This window comes from Macrotis lagotis, chromosome 2 (genome assembly GCF_037893015.1).
Source record: "Macrotis lagotis isolate mMagLag1 chromosome 2, bilby.v1.9.chrom.fasta, whole genome shotgun sequence".
NCBI classification, from domain to species: Eukaryota; Metazoa; Chordata; class Mammalia; order Peramelemorphia; family Peramelidae; genus Macrotis; species Macrotis lagotis.
In genome coordinates, this window is record NC_133659.1 from 336,777,650 (window position 1) to 336,791,009 (window position 13,360).

Below are 13,360 nucleotides of genomic sequence, written 5' to 3' on the forward strand. Positions count from 1 at the left end.
TTTTCCATCCTTAGGCCAGTGGGTGGCCAAGGGTGAGTGGGCCTAGGGTGGCTGAAGGCCTGGGGAGGGACAGAGGCCAGCCGGGTCTCAGGAGAATGAGGGGCTTTGAGTTTGAGCTGCCTGGGAGTGGGAGGGAGCTGGCCCCCCTCTTCCTGGGCCTGGGGCCTTTGCTGCCCCAACAGGGACCTGCTCAGCCAGCCTAGCCAGGGCCTTGGAGCACAGGCTTTGAAGAGGCTGTTATCCCCACTTCACCGTGGGGACCGAGGACCAGGGCCTTGCTCTTGGAGAGCCAGAGCAGCTGGGATGAGCCACCTTTCCAGGCTTCAGCACAGTTGGACCCAAAGGGGACCAGGTTCAGGAGACCCAGCTCTGTGCAGAAGAGACAAGGGGGACAGTTCTGTTCGGGGAGATCGGGGCACATTTAGTTCCCCACATACTTAAGGAATCCATTCTGCAACCTTCCGTCCAAAGTGATCCCTGGGGATGGGGTGCTCACTACCTCCCACACAACTCCTTTGGAGCAGCTCCAGGTATTAGGGTGTCCTTTGAGCCTCAGTCTGCCTCCACTATACCCGTCCTCCCATCACTCCTTGGGTCTCACTCTGCCACTCCAACAAGTCTAGGCAGGATTCACGTCATCCCCAAGTCAGATACCCTCCTGTGAATGGGCTCAAGGCTCTTTTCTACCCTGACCACCTTCTTCTGGACTCTCCAGCTGGTCTGGTCAGTGCCCTCCCTACCAGGTATCCCCCAGCAGTGAACAGAAGTTGTGCAGAGGGGACCCAGCCAAGGCAAAGAGGCCCTTGGACCCCCTGGACTTGCAATTTCTGTTTGTCAAGTCCATCCAAGATGGCTTGCGTGTGTGGCCCCTGCTGCTCTTGGTGGTTCCGGTCTGGGAAGAGTGCAGCCATGCCTTGGAGCCAGACTGCATTGGCCTGGCTTTCTATCTGTCCCCTAGGGCCATCTGAGCTATCAAAGGAGGGGAAGCAGCCTGCCATGTCTCTCTGTCTCTTCCTCTCTCCTTCTCCCCTTCCTGCTTTTCTTCAAGTCTCACACACAGAAACCCACTGAACATGCTACTGTGAAGGGGGGGGGTGGGAGATCTCCATCCATTTAGAATTTTCTTTTTTTTCCCATCATGTTTTCCAAATTTAAATATCTCGGGTTTTTTTTTTTAACACATTAATAGGGGACAACAATTCTCTCTTCCCTTGTCACTTTTTTTAATTTTACAATTGTTCCCCCCAATCTCGCTCCCCCCCAGCAATCCATTTAGAATTTTCAGTGGAAGTTGGGGAGCCTAAAGATGAAAGCCCTGGGCTGCCCCAGACCAGCTCTCCGAGTCTCCCTTATAGGGAAGTGCAGGCTGCCCAGGGCTTGAGGCCAGCCAGTCACTGAGGACACCCAGCCAGCTGCTTTGGCACAGCCCCTGAACAGAGCTCTGGTGGGCCCTACAAGGGTGAGGGCTGGCAAGGGTGGCTGAGCCATGCACACTCGAGACAGGAGTCAGGAAGGTGGGGTTCCGGGGAACAAGTGTATTCCTAAATAAAACCCAGACGTGCTGACTTAGGAAGCATGGGAGCAAGAAGCCTTGGGTGGGGGGGTTGGCAGAGGTGAGGAGTAAAGGGGAAAATGGGGATGATGCTGCCCAGTCCAGGCTGGCTCTGCCAAGCCCCTTAGGTCCAAGAAGCCCAAGCAGGGCCAGCCTTGTAGGACCAGCAAGGGACTCTGATCTGAACCTCCTCCTACAGAATTAGGATCCTTGGTACCCCACCCTCAAGAGCTTGGGATCAGGATACTTGAGTTTGGGGGTCCCTGGTCCAGGGGCCTCTACTCAAGGGATTGGGGTACCCTAGTTCCACATTTTCACCTCTTAAGTCATCCCCCATTCCCCATACTTTAAAATCCCACATTGTATTCAGGGCCTAGCACAGGGAGATTGGGTGAGGAGACAAGAAGACCCATTGGAATGGAGAGGAAGGCAGGGACTGGAGACAGCTTCCCTCCTCCTGCATTTTCGGGGACTCCCACCTCTGCCTTCGCCACTGGCGGCCCAGCTGGCTTTGGCTGCAGCAGGTGTCTGGGCACCCCTCGAGACTCCCCACCGCTGGAGCCTCTATGGAATAACCAACACTTCCTCAGTGCCCCCCAGCCTTGGGGAAGTGGGGCAGGATACATAGTGACGCTGAGACTCGGAGCCTGGGTCCTCTACAGATTACTTAGTATCACTGTCTACAGGCCTTACCAGAGCTCTGCAGACCTAAATGCTGTCTTCAGGTCCATAGATGGCTGTTCAGTGGAAGAGGGGAAAGAACTAGGCCCTCGAACACATCATAGCTTCCTAGAAGGGACCCCAGAAGTCATCCAGTTAGGGAAACTGAGGCCCAGGGAGGTCAAGTCCCTTGCCAAGGTTATATAATAGTCACAGATGAGCTTGGAAGTCACTTTAACCCCAGAGTCAAGGGTAGGTTTGGGCTTGATGTCAGGAAACCTCTCTAAAGTGGCCTGGGAGGCCCGGAGAGCCTGGACATCTGGTCTTAGGGACTGGTAGCTGAAGGCTCCATTTGACTTCCCCATCAGCGATGGAGACGTCCTTTCTCCTATGCACACTCCAGGTTGGGGTCACCAAGTGCCTGCTTGACAGCTCCCCTTGCTTGTGCCAGAGATCTCTCCCAGTTGGTACATCCTGAACAGAAGCAGTCACAGTCCCAGCCTCCCCTGCCCCAATGTGCCTCTTCTATTCAGGGTCCTCCCATACGCCTAAGTCGCCCGGCTTGGTCACCTCTCCCTCTCCCTTCCCCTGTTGCCAACACTTGACCAAACTCTTCCTCAAGATCTTGCCTGACTAGTACGATCATCTCCAACTTGGGCTCCCCGTTTCCATTCCATCCTCCATAAACCTTCTAAAATCATCCTCAGAGGTACAGGTGTGATCATAGGTCTTCCTTGCTCTGAAGCCTTCCATGGCTCCCTTTTGCCTCCAGGAAAACCATAAATGTTCCCAGCATTCTTTCAATCTAAATGAAGCCTTGCCTGGTATGTATCCCATAGCCCTCTCTGCCTGTGCCTTCCGTGGCTCCCCCTCCAGGGACCCTGCTCAGCCTGCCAGGCAGGACAGCTTGCTTCTTCTTCCCCAAAGTCTGCATTTCCAACCTCAGTGGGTATTCTGGGACTGATTACTGACCTCAGTCCCACTGATCTCACTAACTCTCTGTTTGTAAGCTCAGAGCATCAAACCCCTTCAGAAATGGAACTGGGGGGCTAGCTAGGAGACACCAGCCCTGGAAGCAGGAGGAACTGAGTTCAAATCCGGCCTCAGACACTTAATAATTGCCTAGCTATGTGACCTTGGGCAAGTCACTCCTAACCCCATTGCCTTAAATAAATAAAAAAATTTTAAAAATGAAACTAGGGGAGGCAACTGAGGCTCTGCCAAAGGGCACCAATATTTAAAGGAGCCTGGCCATATGAAATTTCTTCAAGTATAAATAACAGAGCAGAGCTTAGGATCTACTTAGCAAGAGTAATTACTTAAAAATGGGAATTTGCCAGATGGCCCACTTTCTCCACAACCTTGTGAACCCTTGGCCCCCATCCCATTCTCTGCCCTACCCCCATCCCAAGCCAGTCTTCCCCAAGATGCTCTGCCTTGGGGGCAGAGCCAAGATGGCAGCGTGAAGGCAGCATTCCCTGACAACTCCAACCCCCCAAACCCCCAAAAAACAAACAAATGAGGGCTCTAGCCAAAATTTAGAGGAGCAGAACCCACAGAAAGACTGAGTGATACATTTTCCCAGTCCAAGATAACTTAGAACCACCACAGGAAAGGTGTGTTTCACCAGGACCTGGGGTGGGAAAAAAAAGCCACTGCACAGCCCAGCCCAGCTCAGCAAAGCCCAGTCCAGCCCAGCCCAGCAACAGCTTGAAGGGGAGAGGAGTAAACTCTGCTGCACCTGGGTGAGTGTGGAGTGAGGAGCACCGACCACAGAACCTGCAGCGAGAATCAGGAGAAAGCATCCTGCACCCCCGGGGAAGGTAAGGGAAGTCTGCAGAGATCTCTCTGCTCTTCCTGGGGCAGGACTCTGCTGTTTGCCTACACTCAGACTCAGGGTGCAGTTTAGGCTTCCTTACTAAGATAGCTGGATCCCGCCTTACAGCCTCAGGGTAGAGGGCAGTGCTGTGGTCATCTACCTATCAAAGCACCGGCTAGAGAGCTTAAGACCTTGGAAGAATAAAAGTCCCAATGGGGTGTCGCCCCCCCCAAAAAAAAACCCCCAAAGCCTTGGAAGTGCTGTAAATTAGCCTTGGGCTGAGGAAATGAGTAAACAACAGAAAAAGAAGGATCTGACCCTAAAGAATTACTTCAGTCCTATGGAAGATCAAAACACATACTCTGATGATGACAAAATTGAAGCTTCAGTATCCAAAACCTCCAAGAGAAATAGAAAATGGGCTCAGAATGTGGATGAGCTCAAAAAAGACTTTGAAAAGCAATTCAGGGAGGGGGAGGAAAAATTGGGAGGAAAAATGAGAGCAATGCAGAAAAATCATGAAAACCAAATCAAAAGCTTGGTGAAAGAAATACAAAAAAAAAAATACTGAAGAAAATAATACGTTAAAAACCAGTTTAGGTCTAATGGAAAAAGCAAAACAAAAGGCAAGTGAGGAGAAGAGGGCCTTAAAAAGCAGAATTGGCCAGCTGGAAAAGGAGATAAAAAACCTCTCTGAAGAAAGTAACTCCTTCAAATGCAAAATGAAACTAAAGGAAGCTGATGACTTTGCAAGAAATCAGGAAGAAATAAAACTCTTCCAAAAAAGCCAAAAATTAGAAGAAAATGTGAAATATCTCATTGGAAAAACAACCAACCTTGAAAACAGATCCAGAAGAAATAATTTGAAAATTATTGGACTATCTGAAAGCTATGACCAGGAAAAGAGCTTAAACTTCATTTTTCAAGAAATGATACAGCAAAATTGCCCTGAGATCCTAGAAGCTGAGGGTAAAATAGAAATCGAGAGAATTCACTGGTCACCCCCTGAAAGGGATCCCAAAAGAAAAACTTCCAGGAATATTATAGCCAAATTCCAAAACTCCCAAATCAAAGAGAAAGTTCTAAAAGCTGCCAGAAACAGACAATTTAGCTACTGAGGTTCCATAGTCAGGATTACATGGGATCTGGCAGCATCTACATTAAGGGCTCGTAGAGATTGGAATATGATATTCCAGAAGGCAAAAGATCTTGGTTTACAACTGAGAATCAACTACCCAGCAAAACTGAACATCCTCTTTCAGGGGAAAAGATGGATTTTCCATGAAACAGGAGACTTTCAAACTTTCCTAAGGAGATGACAAGAGCTGAACAGAAAGTTTGATCTGCAAGAACAGGACTCTGGTGAACCATAGAGTGGAAGAGAGGGACTAACTATGAGGAACTTGATGATGTTGAACTGTCTGTATTCCTGCACGGGAAGAAGAGATTGATAACTCACATGAACTTTCTCATTTATAAGAGCTGTTAGGAGCATATATAGACAGGACATAGGAAGGAATATAATGGTATGGTGTGGTAAAGGGATGGAGTCAATGGGCAATGGGGAAAAGTACTGGAAGGAAGGAAAAGGAGATGAAGAAGAAGCTGAGAGATTTCACATAAGAGTCAAGAAAAAGCTTTTTCAATGGGTGAGGGAGGCAAGGGGGAATGAGTGAGCCTTCATTCTCATCAGAAATGGCTCAGGGAGGAAATGGCATACACACTTAATAGGGTGAGGAAATCTGTCTTGCCCTGCAGAATGATGGGAAGAAAAGGACAGGATGAGGGGGGAATGGGGGAGGGAAGGGGGAATAGGTGATAGAAGAGAGGAAAGATCGAGGGAGAGGGTACTCAGATGCAACACGCTTTTGGACAGGGCCAGGATGAAAGGAGAGAAAGAATAGAATAAATGAGAGTGGGGAGGAATAGAGTGGAGGTACAGCTAGTAATAGCAACTGTGGGGAAAATATAGAAGCAGCTTCTCTGGTGGCCTTATGATAAAGAAAGCAACTCACCCCAGAGATACAGCCATTGGAATCTGAACACAGACTGAAGTACATTTTTTTTCTCTCTCTCTATTCTTGAGGTTTCCCATCTTCTTGGGGGGGCTTATGTTTATTCCTGTGTTTACACTTATAACATTCAATTTACATCAATGTATGTCATGGAAATAATGTAGAGACTATCAGACAGCCTTCTGGGGGGCAGGGAAGGGAGGAGGGGGGGAATTGTAGAATTCAGAGCCTTGAAAAAAATGATGGTTATAATTTACTATTGTATATAATTGGAAAACAAATAAAATGTTTAAAAATAAAAGATGCTCTGCCTCCTTCCCAGCTGCCTGGTTTGTACTTCTTCTTCTTCTAGGGCCTGAGACTAATGACTGTATCTAGACTAGTTCCATCTGATTCCTTCCAGCCCTGCCACCTACCACTTAGCAAGCCCCGAAGCTTCTTTGCTCTGAACCTTTGGAATGCCAAGCTCCCAAACCCTGCCCCTCTGATCTCTGTTCCTTGTGCCTCCAAACCCTCCGAGCCCTGGTTCCCCAAGCCTCCTGATCCTTCACCCCCTGTTCTCTGACTCCTCTAAGCCCTCTGAGGTCATTAATCCCTGGGCTACCTGCTCCCTTATACTCCTGATCCCTGATCCCCTGAAACTCTCTGAGCCCTGAACCCCCAAACCTTCTAAATCCCCAAGTCTGAGTTCCCTAATTTTTTATCCTTGTGCTCCCCAAACCCTCAGATACTAGATGCCTGAGCCCCCTGAACCCCCTTCTCCCTCAAACACCTGATTCCTGACCCCTCAAGTCCTGAGTGCCCAAGCCTCTTGAACCATGCTCCTTGCCATTCCCTACTCCTTGAACCCCCAAGCTTTCTGAGTCCCTGCTCCTTCTGAACCCTGTACCCCTCCCCCACCATGCTAGCCAGTCTCCCCAAGTAACTAATACTTATGCATACATATAGGTGAGTCTTTATTGATGGGTTGCTCACAGGGCCAGGCTGCCAAGGTCACCGGGAGCAGGGGCTTCAGGGTTCCGGCCCTACTCTGCTATTGGCTGAGTCTTTGGGGTCATAGATGTTGAAGAGGCAATCCTTAGAGGAGCGTGTTTCTTGACCTCCTTCAGGAGGGGGGCATTTCTGCCAACTCAAGACCATTTGCTGGGAGGTAATTAGCAGCAGTATCCAGTGCTTTCTCTGGCAGAGGGCTAGGAGGGAAAGGAGGCCCCCGGGCCCTTTGTATCAGCACCCTAGGTCTAAGCCTCATTCACAGACTCAGCTCTCCAGTCCCTGAGCATCCTGTTGTCAGCCTACCTTAGGGGATCAGAGCCCCAGCTCCCAGGCTCTTTCAGCCTGGCCTCCAGGCTCTAGGCTTCTGGGATCATTCCCATTAAAGTCTCAACCTCTAGTATTAACCTGTCCCATCTTCCTCTAGGCCCTCAGGGAAGGTGTAGGGGAGGCAGTGGGGGCCTCATTCTACAAATGCTCCATTCTCATTCTCAGTAGGATGAGATTTGCCCTCTGACCATCCTGTCTCAGGAGGTGGGATGGCATGGACCAGACCCAGGATTGAATCCAGGGCCAGGCAGATCCTTGTTCTGGGCTTGGAACCCCCTCATCCTCACTCTCTGTAAGTTTCCAGCCTCTGTTCCTTGCTTTGTGGGACTACATTTCCCAATGGTCTTCCCTACCCCACCCCCCAGATCAGACTTCTAAAGGTAACACTGGACTCTCAGCCCCCTCCTCACTCCCACTTTCCCATCCCTGCCTCATTCTTCCAGTCCTCAGCTCTGGCTTAGGGAAGGAGATCTGGGATAGACTGGTAAAATTCTTGGGATTTCTAGAATGGGAAATGGAGTGTCTCAGGGACTCAAGGCCTCAATGGGACTGGACTGACCTGGTCTTGACTCCAGATAGTGACCAGGACAGAAGACCCAGGAAGAGGATGAGTAATGGAAAAGCCCATGTCATGATCAAGGCAGAAGGACCCAAGGTTTGCACTGACTGCCCAGGAAGGGAAGGTTGAGTCAGAATGGATATAGAGATGGTTCACAGGGTTGGGTCCCAAACCTCCCTCACCAACTTCCTAAACGTTCCCATATCTTTGAGCACAACTCCTCCCCTCTAGTACCCCCATCCCGCCGGAAAGAAGGGACTAGGGATTACGGAGGACAAGGGCCTGGGATAAATGAAAACTTAGGGAGCAGTGAGGATGAGGAGTGGGATTCATGAGAAGACACAGGGGGCAGTGAAGACTGCATGGGTTGGAGTGCGGGGAGGAGGGGGTAAGTGAAACTACGGGGAGCAGTGAGAGGTCCTGATGGAGAATGGTGAGGACAGGAGGGGGGAGGGGGAGTGGGAAAGGGGCAGGGTCGGGGTGGGCTTCTTGGGCAAAAACTGCCAGAGAAGTGACACCAGAGCTGAGTGACCTTCCTTCTCTTCACAGGAGGAGAGTGTATATACCAGCCCAGGCCAGAAATACTCTGCTGGGGGCGGGGGGGTTAGAGCTAGACCTTGCTCCCTATCTGAGGTCATGGAGGCCAGTCTCCTGGCTTCAGACCCTTTAGAAGCTGATAGGAGTGGGATTGGAAGCGGGAATTCCTGGAGAAGACAGATGGTGAGGAAGAAGGAAAAAGGAGGTGGTGATCAGCCCCTGGAAGGGGGGGTCCTGTCCTTTGGAGGCATCTGGATTTGCTGGGGCTTCTTTGCCCCCCACCTCCAGTCATCACTGTTGGTAATTATTTGGAAGAGCTGATGTGAGGGTCAAATGAGCTCCTATTTGAGAAGTCTAGCACATATATCAGGGCTTCTTTCCCCTTCCCCTCCTGCCCCAGGCCCACAAAGGGGAGGAAAGAAGAGGCTCAGAGCTCCTCAACCAGGTTAGGTTCCCTGTAGCTTTAAGATATCCTAAGTGACCCATCCTCCCAAGCCATCCCAAGAGGTCTCTCCAGCCTAGGAAGCATGAGAGGGAAAGGAAGGGATTCCAGGCCCTGGCATCTCTCAGGCCAGAAGCCTGTGACTTGCTGGGTCACGACAATCATTCGCCAATGAGAGAAGAGGGGATTGGGAGCCAGAGCATCTGACACCCATGAGTCTTTCCTTATTTTACAGATGGGGAAACTTGGGAGTAGGGAGAATAAAACCGTTTGCCAGGGAATAAGATTAAGCAAAGGGGTCAGGTTCAACCCCCCCCCCAATATTTACTCTCTTGGTAACTTTTGACAAGTGGGTTTAATCTCCTTATTCTTTGGCTTCTTCTTCTGGGAAGTGGGAGAGGTTAGGAATGGGTGATGGACTGGGAACCTGAGACATGCAGAGGGTAGAGCACTGGACTTGAAGTCAGGAAGTCCTGAGTTCAAATCCTTGAACTCAGTAGCTGTGTCACCCTAACAAGTCATTTAATTTCCATCTTCCTTAGTTTCTTCATCTGTAAAATTGGGGGTAAGGACGTCACTTATTTCTCAGAATTGTTATGAAGATCGAATGAAATAATCTTTGTCAAATCTAAGGAAGCCTTAGTGCTATTTTTCTGTTGCTTACTTCCACTTTGTCTTGAATAGAGCTTGCCTGGACATCATAGTTGGACTGTTGCCGTCCCCATTAGACTATGAGGTCCTTCACAGCAATGACTGTCTTCTACTGTTCTTCGTATCCCCAGTGCCTGGTAAACAGTAGGAGTTTAATAATAAATGCAAATTGACCGAGAAAGTGATTTGCAAACTTCAGAACAACCCTAGAAATGGTATTTATGATCATTCTTAGAGGGAAGAGCATTTATCTAGCGCCTGCTGTGTACTGATCATTATGTGAAGTACCTTACCCAATATTATCTTATGATATCCTCACAGCACTGCAAGGTAGGTAATGTGAACAGCCCCCAACTTACAGTGGAAGAAACTAAGGCAAACGGAGGCTGTGACTTCTCGGAAGTATCTGAGACTGAATTTGAACTTGGGCCTTCCTGACTCCAGGATGAGTGCTGTCTGTGCGCACGGCACCAACTGGCTGCATTATTGTTTTTGTGGTGGTTGTTATCATTTATTTTTGTTATCATTGTTACTCATGAATAGACATCGGAGCCTGTAAGCTAACCCAGGAAAACGACTGACCTCCCTCCGTTCCAGTTTCCTTATCTGTAAAATGGGCATGTGGAGGGGTTTGGACAACTTCGTTGTCTCTGAGGACCCTGAGCTCAAGAGCTGGGCTTATGTGATCACCATTCTCATCTACACCTGCTACACCCAAGCTGAGCACCCCACCACACACACACACACACACACACACACACACACACACACACACTCCTCATTCATCACCCATTATCCAAGGGGGGGGACAGGTATATCAGGGGATACAAATCATCTAGAAGGAAACTTCCCCTCAGGGCTGGGGTGAGATAAGAACTGGCCTGGGAAGGCTTGGGGGAGATGGGACCTGCAGAAGGGAAAGTCTAGATGGAATATATGGGAAGGGGGTCACCAGAGGTCTGAGTGAGCATAGGAGTTAAGAGACTGGGGATATGGAATGACTGCATTGGGGTGACCACCAATCCTACCAGTTCTCTCTCTCCCTCCCCTTCTTAGCCCTGGGCAAGGACCTGAAGTCCTCATTAGAGGGAAGAGGCCAGTTAGATCAGAGATATCAGTAACTCTAGGAAGGGGGTGTCAAAGGGACACCTCAATTAGGCAAGGTGGGAACACTGAGAGCCCTGTCTCTCCTCTAGGAGTTCCTGTCCAACTGCAAATCAGGGCAAGATGGGACATCACTCACCCATCCCTTTGGGTTGAGAAGCCCTGAGGGGTGATCATGGAAGGGAGTGTAAGAACCCTTTGCCATTCATTCCCTCTTCTCCATATCCAGTCCCCTGTCCTCATTACTCCAACTAAATCGAATGGCTTAAGAAGCACAGTGGAGAGGGTCCTGGTTTTGGAGTAAGAAGACTCTTCCCCCTTTCTCTGAGAGATAGTAGATGAGTGAGTTGAAAAACAGCAGAAGATGCTATGAATTCTAAATGTGCGATTCCTGCCCAACAACCAATGAGCTTATGTCCTACTGAAAGAATCTTGATTCATTCATATTGTCATCTTCATTCTAAGGGAAGCCAGTGACAAAAGAAGGCTCGGTTTAGACAGAAGGAAGGCTTGCAGGTTCAACTCGGAGAGGGGCAGGGTGGAATCTCCAGGCTTTATCTTATGTCTATTTTGTATGTTCCAGTGTGTGTCTATATGTATGGATGTATGTTTTCATGGATGGATGGATCTCCATGCTACCTTGGAAGTTCCTTGAGGTCAGGAGCTGATTCAATAAATGTTGATTAATTGATGACATACCCAGACCCAAGAAGGCAGAATCTTACTTGGCTCTTGGCTACCTCATCTGGCATCACTCCCACTAAGTTAAGTAAGAAGATGAGCATCAAGGCCACGTTGCCTCATGGACCTGGGGCAGCTCAGAGCAACACTTGTTTAAAACAGACTCAGTTGTGAAACATTATAGGTGAAGAAGGAATGAAGTTATGAGCATTATCACTTCACAACAGTGAAGACTGCTGAAAGGAAAACATATCTGAAGAATGCAAATAAAAACCCAATCAAGCTAAGAATATTTACAAATGGAACTGAGAGGAAGAAGGAGGAGAGCAAGCAAATGAAAAATGAAATGGCTTGACCAGCATTTCTCCCACAAATTATAGTCTCTCTTTTAAAAAGTTGATATTCTTATTTTTTACATCATTTAATTTCTAATATAAAGAAAGATAGAGGAGACAGAGAGAGAGAGAGAGAGACAGAGACAGAGAGAGACAGAGACAGACACAGAGAAAGAGAGAGAGAGAGAGGGAGGAGACAGAGAGAGATGGAGGGAGAAGAGGAGAAAGAAAGGAGAGAGTTTGAAAGAGAGAGGGGAGACAGGGAGGAAAGATACTGAAAGAGAGAGAAGAGAGAGGAAGAGAAGAAAGAGAAAAGAGAGAGATGAAGAGACAAGAATCAGTTAGAGAAGCAGAGCAGCAAAGCAAAATGTTCTACAGTCACTCTCCTCTATCTCTGCAAACAAGGCAGAAGGAGAAGGGTCTAGTTTCTTCCTCTGCGCCCTGCTTGGGCATTATAAATACCGTGATCAGCTTTGTTTTCCTCTGTGTTCTTTCCATTTCTATAGCGACAGTGAGATTGCATATATTGTTTCTTAATTTGGTTTATTTGATATCACTTCATAGAAATCTCTATCATTTCGGATAGACAGCAACCTTCCATGACACTCTGGTTCCTTAATGTGTTTAGTTATCTCTTCTTTGAAGGACATTTTATTTGTTTCATGTTCATAACTGGTACAAAAAGTGCTGATATAAATCTTTTGGGACCTATAAGACCTCTTCTTTTTTTTTTTTTATGGCATTGGAAACATTCAGCAAACAATTGTCATTTTCAATGGCAGTAGAACTGCCTAATACCTTAAACCTAGGCGACTAGATGGCGCAATGGATAAGGGGATTGAGTGTAAAGCTTGGAATCAGGAGCACCTGTGTTCAAACCCAGTCTGAGACATTACCTGTGTAATCTGGACACGTCACTTGATCCCATTTGCCTCAGTCTCCTTATTTGCAAAACGAGCTGGAGAAGGAAATGGAAGAGACTACTTCAGCATTGTTTATCAAGCAAACTCCCAGAAGGGGTCACAAAAGCTACTAAACAACAACAAAAAAAAAAACATTACAAAAGGCTGAGAAAAAGACCACCGATTAAAAATGTCTGGTTCAAAAAAGAGTAACATGTTGGAATTTGGGAGGCAATATGCACATTCTGAACATGTTTTCATTTATTTCTCATTTTTCACCACGAATGATTCATTTGAATAGGCCAGACTGAAGTTATGATAAATGGCTGGAATGTCTTTGTCTCTTTGTTCTTTCTTCCAGATTAGTGTGAATTTTGTTAAACCTTTATTGTATTCATCAATGGCCTAAGTGCATACAGACAGAGGATTCAGAAATTATTCTATCATCAGTATCTGGTTCTTTCCTATCTGTTCAGAGACAGGTGACATAGTCCTGTGTTTTTGGAACACTATTTCACTAAATGTGTGGATTGGAAAGATTAGAAACAGGGAGATGGGTGATGAGGGTCTGAACTAAGGTGATGGCCATATAAATAGAAGAGGAAAAATGGTAGCAATATTGTGAAGTATGAATTAGACGTAGATATTTGAGGTGAAAGAGAAAGAAGAGTCAAGGCTGAATCTGAGGGTACAAAACAGGGTGACTTGGAAAAATACTGGTGCCCTTAACAGAAATATGGAAATTTGAGGTACTAGCTAGTTTAGGGGGAAGAGAACACTAAT